This window comes from Macrobrachium rosenbergii, chromosome 2 (assembly GCF_040412425.1).
Source record: "Macrobrachium rosenbergii isolate ZJJX-2024 chromosome 2, ASM4041242v1, whole genome shotgun sequence".
Classification (NCBI taxonomy): Eukaryota; Metazoa; Arthropoda; class Malacostraca; order Decapoda; family Palaemonidae; genus Macrobrachium; species Macrobrachium rosenbergii.
Genome location: NC_089742.1, coordinates 19,498,319 through 19,513,318, shown reverse-complemented (window position 1 = coordinate 19,513,318; position 15,000 = coordinate 19,498,319).

The following is a 15,000-nucleotide window of genomic DNA, read 5'->3' as shown; positions in this document are numbered from 1 at the left end:
TTCACAGATATATTATTCAAGTTCCTACACAAGTATATCACTGTATCCTTCGACAATCAGGAAAGTACTGGAGCTGTATGATAAAAGGTTTAATATTTTTAATTGGATTGGAGGTATTTATAATGACAAATAAATTTCGTGCTGTGTGAAAAGAGGAGCGTGCCTTGTTTGGTGTAAACTGAATCTTATTTTTTTTTTCTTAGTGATTAATTAATGGTGTCAGGTTCAGTAATGTTCATCTGTGAGGGAATCGGGCAATGTATTATTGACCGCTATACCAGCAGAATAAATGAGATATGTAATATGCAATAATACTAACTGTTCTCATTTGCGGTCACAACCTAATTCTCGCTCGTGTTCAATCTCTTTCACAACTTTCCGTAGTTTCTCTCTACTAATCCCAATTACTACCGTATCATCTGTGAATATTAGCCATTCCAAATCACATTCACGACCAGATTTTTATCGAACAATCTAGCAAATATTCTTAATGTCTTGTCTCTGTCTTCTCGCCCAAACCAGCTATAAATAATAGTAAAGAGTCATGGAGAGACTTGCATATGCATGTGCAGTAAAATGATTGATGGGTAATAGACATAATACCGTTGTCATTTGTATTTTTCTTCATAAAAAATTACCTCCTCTTTTAGCTTGACAATATCAAATTAGTAAAAGGATAAAACTCTTATGCTAGGAATCACGGAACAATTACATTCTCTTGAATATTCTTTCCAAAATATATTTTCGTTACTTACAAAACTAGCCATATATCGGCCTTTCTTTGTTACATGTTGAACTGAACGATGGCTCTTCTTAAGTTTAATTAAAAGGATGCTTCTGTTCCCCAAGGAAGACATATCTCAAGGGAATGTAATTTTTCATCGAGCTTGCACAGTTGTTCCAATATACGATTTTGTGTATATGTCGACAGCAAGATATCAGATAAGTACTTCAGATATTAAGTTAGAATTTTTGACCATGCAGCCTGGATTTAAAGGTAATTCTACAAAGATTTTTTTGGTAACGAAAAGGCTTTATTGCTTAATCATAAACGCTTCCTGATTTGAAATCTACATATGGGAAACACACAAGGTTATTTGGTCATATCCTTTATGTGGGAGGCCATATGTAATCCATGTCATATATTTTTTTTATTTCCCAAGAAAACGAAGGTATTACAGGAGCGGACAGTCTACAGTACTATAAACAAGATTGTTGAAAAGATATAGTAAATTTTCGTGCAAACATTTTCATTACATAGTATTGTTGATTTTTGCTAATTCGAAAGAAGTTTCACAAGATTATTCTCTGGTGTTCATTACAACTTTCATTATCATCTTCCTGGTCCAGAAAAGTAGCTGTGAGATTAAACCATATGAAATCCCAAATGGTTCTTAAACGCTAATGAAATGATTTTGCACAGAAAAGAAGAAAAAAGAAAAATTTTCTCATGAAAAAAGTAATAAGCGGTAAAATTCATATGAACCATCGAATGATGAATCATAATAATAGCTTTATTTATAATCACATGTTTCTTAATAATACAGTAGGTTTTAATGCTCAAAAAATATAAAGATGTATATATTATTTTTTTTATAATATATATGTATATATATATATATATATATATATATATATATATATATATGTATATATATGTATGTATATATGTGTGTGTGTGTGTGTGTGTGTGTATATATATATATGTACACATATCACATGTTTATACATCCTAGATTTTCTTTGTTCTCAGGCTGACGATGAAGAAAAAAGTCTCGAAGGGTAATTTATGACAAAATTATGACGGATTTTCGAACCGGTTTTCCTAAAAAAGAAAAAAGAAAAATTCCGCAAATTTAATGTTACATATTTGTGACAAATTCTAGTTTAAAAGTTTCCTCCGTCATGTGGAGTAGCTACCGGCAGCTTATTGTCTTTTTTCTTATTTTTTGTAATTTATTTGACTTATTTGCCAAATAGCATATATTCTTTCCTTTAAGAGTAACTCTTTACTTAGGATATCACGATCCTAAGGGAGTATGAGCTGTTGCACCAAACAGTCTTCAAGAAGTCACGTATCTTCACCCATGAAACAATATTGAGCAGACATATGCAACAAGACCTTTAACATCAGTGACTTAAATATGTTATAAAAGATAATAATGAAAATGAAATAAGAAATGCTGAATACAATTCGTTACAGACATTGATGTTGCTCGCCGTTCTTTGTAATAGGCACTGGGGATATTGAACATTGAATGATTAAAAGGAAGACATTCTAATTTAGCACCCATGTATTTACTGAGCTATAGGGCATATAGCCATATACACTAGATATCTTTGCATAACATTGCATGATTCGTTAATGGTGGGTAATTGTATATAACAAACCTCTGAAGCTTGCCAAAAACAAACATCTGAAGCTTGCCACGGTGATAATCTATAAGACTTGGCAATAACTTGTTAAACATATTGTGATGAAGTTATCTTTAAGTTAACAATGATTGATTTTTACATTTTGTCAGTAACGTAATTACAGGGTTTCAAGCTGATATTTATTGTAGCTTAGGACGTAAATAGAAAATTATTGTTGACTGATATGAAATTCTCCAATTTTTGCTGATATCAAATATTTTCTAATAAAATCAACATAATCCGTTTCTTCTCTATCCACTTGCATTTGCAATATCATAACTTTATAACACACTCATAGATTTCTGCCTTGCTATAGACGTGTCCTTTTAAAAAGAAAAACAAATTTAAAATGTATGAGGAGAATTTTGTGAAACATGCCTTATTTATTCTTTACTTAAACTTGGAACTTCCTTCGCCGTCCGAAAGCTTTTGAAATCGCGTGGGCTACGAGTCGTGTAGATCTTCAGCATCCTTATTGTAATAATTTCACTCCCTGTGTTCGTAATAAATATTACAGCTGTTTTTTTCGGTGAAGAGTGGATGCAATGATAAATTAAACTTCAATGTTCCCACGTATCATTAAATTAATTTACATATTTATCTATTCATTTTATTTCGTTACTAGCTGGCCAACCCGGCGCTGCCTGGGAAAGCTCTGAATGAAAACCAATAATCTCTCTCTCTCTCTCTCTCTCTCTCTCTCTCTCTCTCTCTCTCTCTCTCTCTCTCTCTTTCTCTCTCTCTCTCTCTCTCTCTCTCTCTCACTCTTTCCCTATTTCTCCTCCCCACACCCCCTCTGCTCTCTCTCTGTCTCTCTCACTTTCTCTCCTTCCTACTCTCTCTCTCTCTCTCTCTCTCCCTCTATCCCTTTCCTCTAGAGATAGTTGCTTCAGTTATATACATTGCTCAGCATTTTTGACATATATTTTACCACTTCTCACCCTCGATTCCTATCAGGGCTGAAATTGGACTTAAAGATCACTGGGAGTGTCTCTATTCATCCAAGCAATCTCAAAAACTATAGATTAGAATAACATCTGTCATTTTTTACATTTTATTTTTCAACCATTCCCACCCCGATTCCTATCGGGGCTGAACTTGGACTTGAAGGGCATCAGAAGTGTTACTATTCACCTTGAAAACCATGGATTAGACACTAACATCTTTAGTTTTCATTTATTTATATATTTAATCACCTTCTCACCCCCTTCCTATCAGAGCTGAACTATGACTTAAAGGGCATTCAGAGTATCACTATTCATCTCAGCAAAATCAAAAACTATGGATAGACACTAATATCTGTTATTTTCGGTTATTTTTACATGGGACCCCCTTACCACCCCTTCTCACCCTCTTCCTATTGGGGCTGAACTTGGACTTAAAAGGCATAAGGAGTGTCATTATTTGTCTTAGTGACCTCGAAAACTATGGATTAGACCCTTAATATCAGTCGTTTTTAGTTACTTTTACATGCTGCCCCTTCCCACTCGTCCTCACACCACCCCCCCTTTCCTATCGTGCTGAACTTGAACTTAAAGGGGCATCAGGAGTGTCACTATTCATCTATGTGAAAACAAAAACGATGGATTAGACACTAATATCTGTCTTTTTTGTTTATTTTCACATGTCACCCCTTTCCCACCCTTTCTCACCCCCTTCCTATCAGGGCTGAACTTGGACTTAAAGGGCATCGGGAATGTCACTAATCATCTCAGTGATCTCAAAAACTATGGATTAGACATGAATATCTGTCATTTTAGGTTATTTTTGCATGTCACCACCTTCCCACCTGCTTCTCACACCCCCTTCCTATCAGGGCTGAACTTGAACTTAAAGGCATTGGGAGTGTGACTATTCTTCCCAGTGACCTCGAAAACTATGGATTAGACAGTAATATCTTTGGTTTTCATTATTTTTACATGTCATCCCCTTCCCACCTCCCCCTCCCCGTCCATATCTGGGCTGAATTCAGACTTAAATGGCATCGAGAGTGTCAATATTCATCTCGATGACCTTGAAAAACTATGGATTAGACACTAATATCAGTTGTTTTTGGTTATTTTTACATGTCACCCCTTCCCACCCCATCTAACCCTCCTCCTTTTCGGTGCTGACTTTGGACTTAAAGGGAATCCTGAGTGTCACTACTCATCTCAGGGACCTCGAAAACTATGGAATAGACACTAATATGTAATTTTTGGTCATTTTTACATGTCACCTTCTTATCACCCCCTCCATGTCGGGGCTGAATTTGGAATTAAATGGCCTGCAGAGTTTCACTATTCATCTCAGCAACCTCAAAAACTATGGATTAGACGCTAATATCTTTCATTTTCTGTTATTTTTACGTCACCCCTTCCCCTCTCACCCCTCCTCCTATCAAGCTGAATTTGGATTTGAACGGCATCAAGAGTGTCACTATTGATCTCAACAACCTTAAAAACTATGGATTACACACTAATATGTTGTTTTCAGTTATTTTTCATGTCACCCCTTCCCTCCCCCTTCTCACCCCCTCCCTACTGGGGCTCAATTTGGACTTAAAGGGCATTGGGAGTGTCACTATTCATCTCAGAGACCTCAAAAACTATGGATCAGATAGTAATACCATTTGTTTTGAGTTATTTTTATGTCACTCCCTTCCCCACCCCTTCATACCCCCTCCCTATCATGGCTGACTTTGGACTTAAAGGGCATCGAGAGTGTCACTATTCATCTACGCAACCTTGAAGACTATGTATTAGACACTAATATCTGTTATTTTGGGTTATTTTTTCATTTCACCCAATTCGCACCCTCTTCCCACACCCGCCTTTAGTGCCAGTGATGTCTTACCCAAACAGATTTTTCCAAGATGGTAAGTCATAGGTATACCAAATTTCGTTGAAATTGCTTAATATGTTTCAGAGTGTATGTGGAATATGCACACACACATACATACATACATCTACTTATATATATATATATATATATATATATATATATATATATATATATATATATATATATATATATATATATATATATATATATATATATATATATATATATACTTCTCTTCTAAACAGTTATTAGACAAAAACTCTTCACTAAATGTGTCTCCTTACTTTCCCTTACCTCTAGTTTCTGTTTATTCGCTGTTATTTAATTTGTCAGCTTTGGTTTTACTGATGAAATGGTAGCTAACTACTGTAGTTATAAAGGGCGTGATATCATTGGCAGCAACAGCACAAGAAACATTAGCAATAACCTTGACAAAGATTTAACAAAGTTAAAACAATATTCTCAAAGGAAAAATATACTTATGTTAGGTTCAGTCCTATAAAGGAACTAATTCGTACCAATACTGATTAAATCAATGTTAATTGTGAAACTTTGGATGGCCAGCATAAATGGAGTCGATGGAAACTTGTAAAAATTGAAGAATCATATATTTCGGATAAAAAGAAATTTTGGAAGAAAAGATAATATTAAAAACCCAACAATAAAAGATTATTATAAGATCTAAGGGGAGGTAAAAATTTTAGAAAAAAAATGTAATTGGAAAGTTCATTTTCATGGTAATGAAGCCCACACGGCCTTAGCATCCCAAACATGTCCATTCACTATGAGAAAAGATTCCCATTTACAAAAGACATATATTTTTCTCAGAGCCATTTTTTCGAACGCAAAAAATTGAGTCAAAAGGGATAGGATAAAATATTCTGGAAACACACAAAGAAAGGAGGATACTTCAGTATTCTAGAGGTGTATGTTATGAATGTGTGATGAAACGGATTTGCTCTGGAATTTCTGAAAACAAGGCAGGTAAATCCAGTGTAAAAGCAATTCATCTATCTCTCTCTGTCTCTTCCTCTTTATATATATATATATATATATATATATATATATATATATATATATATATATATATATATATATATATATATATATATGTACACACACACACACACACACACACACACATATATATATATATATATATATATATATATATATATATATATATATATATATATATATATATATATATATATATATATATTAAGTCAAGATGTGTTCCATGTACCTGGTCATTACACAACTAATCACAGAATTCAACATTTTGCCTCACTTGATCCAGATACCTGAACTCTCATAACAATAAAAATTATGACTGACTACTCTAAAAGTAACAATGATCCCTTAAAAGCTTATTAATCAAGTGAAAAAATCAAACTAAGTATATCAAAACAAGAGTGAGGTATCAACAGTTAAACAGGAAATATACAAGAGCAAAAGGGCATTGCTCTATCAAACAACTTTAACTGTTTCCTTGGTCTTAATTCACTTCAGCAAAACTAAAGAAACAAAACATGTTTATCACTTTGCCTTATGCACACATTTAATCCTATTCACTGCTGGTCAACAAATGAAACACTGGTTTTTAAAAACATTAAATAGAAAAATTTGTTTCTAAATTCAAAATTTATAATTAGAATTTACAATCTGAAGAAATTAATTATTACTTGAAAAGAACACAGAAATTAATTAATTCTTCAGTTAAATTATTAAACAAAACTAAATCACAAAAACTTTAATTTATCAAGAAATTAAATCAATCAGTCAAAATTTCAACTATTAAGAATTACTCAAAATTTAAAAGAAAATCTTTGCAAATGAAAATTGAATCAAGTATGCAATATTGAATTATTACGAAATATTTATAAAGCTAAGTAAATAAATATTAAATCACCAGTATATAAAATGTGAGAAATCAAGAGATTGCAGACACAATAACACACAAAAATACACAAAACATTTACCAATAATAATGTCACTAAGCCAAAATTTCCCTAATATACCTTATTATACTATGGCAATAATGAGTAAAATTCACTTTACCTTACACAACTGCAGATGCTTGAGATTCACAAAGACTCTTTTGTTAAATGCCGTTACAGTATTCCTACATTCAGATCTCAAAAACTAAGATTAATACCAATGACCACACAAATATTTTATATTAATAATTGCTTTCTTTTGAGAGATCCAACACAAAAGGCCCGTGAAATCAGAATGAAAAAACCTTATGATTCCAGTAGGAAACGAAACAACCAGATAACATCATTAAGGCACTTTGGGAACGAGATACAAGAGAAACAAGAAGAAATGCTGTTCGTAAAAACGTTTTGGGGTCAAAACTAATGCATAAGAACAATACTTCAGAGCAATGCTATGTGCTTCAGTGCAACACTTGTTCACATTTCTCAAAAGGAAACGTCTTTACCAGAAAATCGTATGGGATGCAATCACAACAATATATGTAACATTGTGAAATTATTCGTCCTCTTCTCGTATGGGACAAAGCTTATACAGACATTTTAACATGATCAAAACAGACTGCAACTGGCTAATTATGACTGGCGTGTTTTAAAGCTAAAACCAAGAGTTGGTTTCGAGAATGGAGCAGCTATTGTTATCTCTCGCCTGTCAACGCTTTATCTTTTACGATGACAATCAAAACAAAACACACACATGTTGCTGATATACTACATTACTATTAAAAAGTATTATCAATTCTAAATTACGATGTTAAATTATCTAAATCATTAACTCTTTTAAGACCTGACATTACAGTACATAGGATATTTCAACAATTATTGTCATTACAGAGAGCACACGCTAACTAGAATAGTAAATATAACAAAACAATGGGATGACGTGCATTTTACAGGCAACATCATGAAATCCCCCGCCCCCCGAAGATTAGTTATCCCTGGTTTGAATCCTACTATTCACAACGGGATGAATAATCTGCTATTACAATATCTTTTCCTGGAATGTGTTTCATTTTTACATTATACAGTTACAGGCATAAAGACCACCTGATCAGTCTCTGACTGTTAATTTTCATCTTATTGATGAAGAGATAGGGTTGTGGGCAGACAACACTAAAATTTCTCCATTCTTATGTCAGTTCCCATACACTTCAAACTTTTTCAATGCAGTGATTAATGAAAGCGTTTCTTGTTTTTATAATCTAGTATATTTTCTTATGCTTTTTCAACTTTGAAGGTGTGAAACACTAGATACAGAATACTGTTGTCATCTTCTTGAAGTAGAACAGCTCCAATTTCACAGTCGGATGCATCAACTTGTAGTGCAAACTTCTTATTGAAGTCTGGAGCTTGAAGCACCGGCTTTGAAGTTAAAATGGCTTTAACCTTCTCAAATTATTCTTGACATTCTGGAGTCCAAACAAAACTTTGTCTTTGGACTAGTTAAGTCAGTTAAAGGAGCAACTACGGCTGAGAAATCTGGACGGAATCGGCAATAAAATCAGCCATACCAAAATCTTTTTAATTGATTCCTCAGGTGAAGCCTTACGGATACGCTAACATTACCGTCAACAGGAGTAAAGAGGCGCTACCCCAAATCCAGATACTGAACAGTTGCCTTTCCAAACTCCACGGTACGCCAAGTTGATTGTGATTACTTCTTGTAATTTCTTGCACTTTCATGAAATCTTGGTCTTCTTCCGTGTATTAGAATAAATCACAATGTCATCAAGGTAAGCATCTACTCCTTCTATGGAACCTAGCAGTTGATCCATCACTCGTTGGAATATTGCTTGTGCATTCATCAGAATAAACGACAAAACAGTGTATTGATACAGTACAAAAGGAGTAATGAGAGCTGACAGCAATTTAGCATTCTCATCTAAGGGAATTTGATAATATCCTTTCAACAAGTCTATCTTGGAAACAAACTTGGCTTGCCCAATGTTATCAAGCAATTGATTTATTAGAGGCAAGGGATAATTGTCAACCACACTTCTAGAATTCAGTTTCCTATAATCAGTACACATCTTAAATGAACCATGTGGTTTCTTCGCTAACACACATGGAGAAATGTAATGACTTGAACTGGGTTCTGCAAGTCCATGCTGCAATAAATGCTCATCTTCTTTATACAAAACATCTCTGTGAAAAGGTGATAAGCGATATGCTCTCTTTTTAAAACGTTTTCCATATTCTCTGATCTTTATCTCATGCTTTGCCATATTGGTACGCCTAGGTACATCTGCAAAAAATTCAGGGAGCTTCTAATCACCTCACTTAATTCGCCACTTTGCTCAACACTCAGATGTTTTAGTTTATCCTCCAAATTTTCCAACATTGAAGAATTGTTCATCTTGCTTTCCAGTTCCCAATTCATGCCATCATCGTCCTCAGTAGATGAAGTTGTATGTCATTGACACTGTTTCAGTTTAGTCTCTTAAAGTAAAGTTTAAAGAATTCACATGTATCTTTCTTTGTTGTTTCATATTCCTGGTGTTTCAATAATCCATAAGTTCGATCCACTTAACTTCTCTATTATCCTCTAAGGATGGCAAATATATTGGTAAGGGAAATCTTTTCAATAGTAAGAACACTAGAACTGCTGTCATACACCAAAACTTCTTAGCTTAGTCTTATCACATCTTTTCATTTTCTCTTGACTTATTTTCAGATTTTGTAAACAGAATTTTCTAATTTCTCTTAACCTTTTTCACAAGTTCTTCACATATTCTCCTTGGATATCCTCCTGATTTTCTTCACAATTCTCTGCAAGAATCTTCAGTGGACCTCTCAAGTCTCGACCAAAAATCATTTCATTTGGTGAATATTATACTTTCTTGATAAGCATTCCTTACTTCAAACAACATCATGTATGGAAACCCATTTAGCCCATTCTTTTCCTGACTCCCATAACAATACTTTATGAACATACTTATCAATGTCTGGTGGAACCTCCAGGCTCCTTGAAAGTCTCTGGATGATAAGCAGTTGATAACTACTGTTTCTCAACAAGTTCATCACATTCTGGAACAATTTTGAAGTAAAGATCGTTTCCTTTACCACTTTGCACAATTTCTGGTATTCGAACTTGGAGAAGAAACTCCACCAAATTCTGAGCAATAACTGCATATACTTCTTATGAATCGCCAGCCCAGGATGCCTTGTCCTGAACATATTAATGTTAACAGATATTAATTTCCTTTCTTTGTTTTTGGAAATGGCCCAACCACATCTATAATCACCTTGCTAAAGGGTTCTCCTCTAACTTCTATGGGTTTTAGGGGCTTTCTGAAAGTTTCATTCGGTTTTCAGCTATCTGGCATGTGTGACCTCTCTGCACCAAAACACTAACATCCTTGTGAAGTCCAGACCAGAAGAATACTTAATAATTTTCTCAACAGTCTTCCTGGATTCCCATATGTCCAGACTCGTGTGCTACTGCCATACTTCCTCAATGGATATGAGATCAGAGAATTTGATAATATTCACCCCATTCAGCATTTCCTTGTATATATGCACGTCAGTGTTTCCTCATTAGCAATCCTTCCTTTAGATATTAACAGGTAGGAGTTTGTTGCGTTGCTTCTTGATCAATAACTCTGAAGAACAAATCAGCTTATGTTGTATCCTTCTTCTGCAGTTCTATTAGTTTCTCTCTAATTAACTGAACAACTTCAAGGAGCAGACTCTCCAATATCTGCTAACTCTGCTACTGTAGTTTCTACTGTCATCAGGAATACTATGACTACTCTGACTCTCTTCAGGAACAACAGAATCCTCGTCTTCTTGTAGAAATCTCTTCATTGCTAACTGCTGACCCGCTTTCCTAGGAGCAGCTCTTCTAAGCTCAAAGATCCTTCACTTGATCCTTCTGGTGCATGTAAATTCTCAACGTCTTCACTTGCAGATGAAGTTCTCTTTATACTCCTGGCAGTTACAAAACTTGGAAACGGATGGGGATTTTTCTTCTCTTGTCTGCACTATAGGACAAGAGACAAATGAATTATAACCAACTTTGTGCAGTAAAAAGCATTAACTACATGCTTCAACAGCTAGTGAGTCCTTTGCTTTGATCCAATATTCCCTATCACCAGTTTGCAGGACAGGTGCAATCTGCATATAGGAGTTACCTCTTCCTATACCATACCCTTCAGAATAACTGAATCTCCAGTGATTCTTCTCAGCTTCAATGGTGAGCAGCACATAATGCCTTGACAGGTACCTGCATACTCTCTCCTAGAGTTGTCAGCATACATTCATAGATATATGGCTTAAAAGCCTCTAAGCTACTCAGCCACTCACTGCTTGAGGTTACATCTCCACTGGTTGCTAAACACTCAACTTGTTCAGTCTCAGTCTTCCCAACTGTCTTAGTCTTCCCCACACTGCTCTGTGTCATTTATTTCACCTGGTTACCTTTAACCACTTGAACAACTAGCTTGGTCTGCTGTTGTGTCTGATAACAATCTAGACTGTAGTGTCCTGCTCTTCCACACACTTCAAAGCGAACAGTATTGTTCTTCTGTGTTTGTCTTGAGAAACTGGATGATGAGGATTTAACATTCGATTGCTGAGGGGTATTATCTGGCTTTGTAATATCATTGCCACTAGAAGGATTCCAAGGTGTAATGTTCCTGAAAATTGGATAAGACCTAAAACCTGTGCATTGTTGGTTCTGGTACTTGACATTATGATTCCTTTTTGCTACAAATAATATTACAGTCCTTAGTCAGTGTAGCAGCTTTGTCAAGTTTCTTAACCTTTCCCTCTCTTAAATAGGCTCTTATGTGTTCAGGAATTCCTGTAAGATATTGCTGTAGGACTACCAGCTACTCATGTCCGTCCATAGATTTAACTTTAGCAGACTCCAACCATAGTTTGAAATATCTTCTTACTTTGTAGGCATAATCCAAGAAAGTCATCTTGTCATCCATTCTCAAAGATCTGAATCTTTCAGTGTAATATTCAGGGCGCATCTAGTAAACTTATAGCACATTCTGTTGAATACCTTGTACTCTTTACACTGATCAGCTGCTAAGGCTAAATAGGTAACTCTTCCTTTACCAATGAGAACATTCTGTAACAAGACTGACCATTTATCTGGCCATCCCATACCCGAAGCCACTTTTTCAAAGTGATAAGTCAAGCCTGCCTTCTTCTGCCAAACTTTTGAGTTAATTTCTGCACTCTTACTACATCAAATGCAGGGACTGAACTACCTTGGGTAGGGTTAGATGGTGTTAAAGGTAATGTGGATCGAGCTTTTATTAACTCCACCTCCTTTCATGCCTTACTTTTTCTCTTTCTTCTTTTTCCCTTTCTCTTTCTTCTCTTGCTCTTTCTCTTTCTTCTTCTCCTGCTCATTCTCTTCTCTCTCTGTTCTCTCTTTTTCTTTCAGCCTGCATATTCAACTAAATCAAAGTTTCTTCTGCTTCTCTGCATCTAAGCTCTACCTCTGCATTACTTTCCTCTTCCTTTGCTCATGCTTATTTATAATTTCTGCCTCAGCTGCGTTCAACAATTCTTGCGCCTTTCCTAACTCTTCATCTGTTTTACCAGAGTCCATCAATGCTTGGATTGCAATACATCTGTGTGCCTTAATCTTACCACTAGACTCGGCTATCCACATGCCACTGCTAAGCAGTCACTGTGCCTTACCCAGATCAGGACAGATTCAGATATCTTGGAAAGAAAGGGCTGCTAAAATGCCACCGACATTCAACAGAACAATTTTTCTAAGTTATAACTAAATAATTCACAATGCAATGCAAAAAATAGCTATGTGGTCACTATCCTATAAAAAACATCCCTAACACCACCAGTATAAACCATAAACCAGAATGATATTGTGTTTTGTTCCCGGGTCTGGGCACCAAATTTATATTGCCATGATGTGTTCCAAGTGCCTGGCTGTTACAAACTGATCACAGAATTCAACATTTTACCTCACTTCAGCCAGATACCTGAACTCTCATAACAATGAAAATTATGACTGAGTACTCTAAAAGTAACAGTGATCCCTTAAAAAGCTTATTGATCACATGAAAAATCAAAATAAATTTATCAAGACAAGTGTGAGGTATCAACAATTACATAGGAAATATGCTACAGCAAAGGGCATCACTCCATCAAAAAACTAACTGTTTCCCTGGTCTTAATTCGCTTCATGCAAAACTAAAGGAACAAACCATGTTTATCACTTTGTCTTGTGCACACATTTAATCCTATTCACTGGTGGTCACCAAATGAATCAATGTTTTTTTATAAACAATAAATAGAATTTTTTTTTTATTCAAAATTTATAGTTAGAATTGACAATCTGAAGAAATTAACTATTACTTGGAAACAATGAAGAAATTAATGAATTTTGGGTTAAATTATTAAACAAAACTAAATCACAAAAACTTTATTTTATCAATAAATTAAACTAATCAAGCAAAATTTAAACTATTAAGAATTACTCAAAATTTTAAAAGAAAATCTTAGCAAATGATAATTAAATGAAGTATTCAATATTAAATTATCAAAAATATTTAAAATGCTAAGTAAATAAATGTTAAATCACCAATATATAAAAAAATTTGAAAAATCAAGAGATTGCAAACACAATAGCACACAAAACTACACAAAAGATTTACCAATAGTAATGTCACTAAGACAACATTTCCCTAATATACCTCATTATATCATGGTAATAATAAGTAAAATTCACTTTACCTTACACAAGCTTGTGAAAACTTTAGCAAAAACACCTGAAATGCAGCTGATTCAGATTCACAAAACACACTCCTTTTATTAGGTGCCATCTCAATTTTCCTAAATTCAGATCTCAAAAGCTAAGATTAATACCAATGACCACAGAAATATTTTACATTAATAATTTCTTTCTTTTGGAGAGAGAGAGAGAGAGAGAGAGAGAGAGAGAGAGAGAGAGAGAGAGAGAGAGAGATTTAACAAAAATGGTCTCTGAAAGCAGAATGAACAAACTTTAGGATTCCAGCAGAAAATGAAACAATCAGATGACGTCATTAAGGCATTTTGGGAATGAGACACAAGAGAAAATTCTAGAAGAGGAAGATAACGTCACTTCTTGAGCAAAACGTTTTGAGGCCAAAACTAATGCATAACAACAATAAATTATCAGAGTAATGCAATCTTAAACTTGATGCAATTGTCATGTGCTTCTGTGCAACACTTGTTCATATTTCTCAAAAGGTACACGTTTTTACCAGAAAATCGTATGGGACGCAATCAGAACAACATATGTAACATTGTGAAATTATTCTTCTTCTTTTCGTAAGGGACAAAGCTGTTACAGAAATCTTAACATAATCAAAACAGACTGCAACTGGCTAATTATGACTGGCATGTTTTAAAAACAAAAACCCTAATTGGTTTCGAGAATGGAGCAGGTATTGTTATCTCTCGTTTGTCAACGCTTTATCTTTTGCGATGACACTTGAAGCAAAATAAGCCTTCATTACCACACAAACGTATTGCTGATATACTACATTACTATTAAAACATATTATTAATCCTAAATTGCACCGTTAGGTTATCTAAATCGTTAATTCTTTTGAGATCTGCCGATACACTACAAATGATATTTCAACAATGATAACTAGAACAGAAAATATAACAAAATCAAGGGATGACATGCATTTTACTGGGTAATATCATGATATATATATATATATATATATATATATATAAATATATATATATATATATATATATATATATATATATATAAATATATATA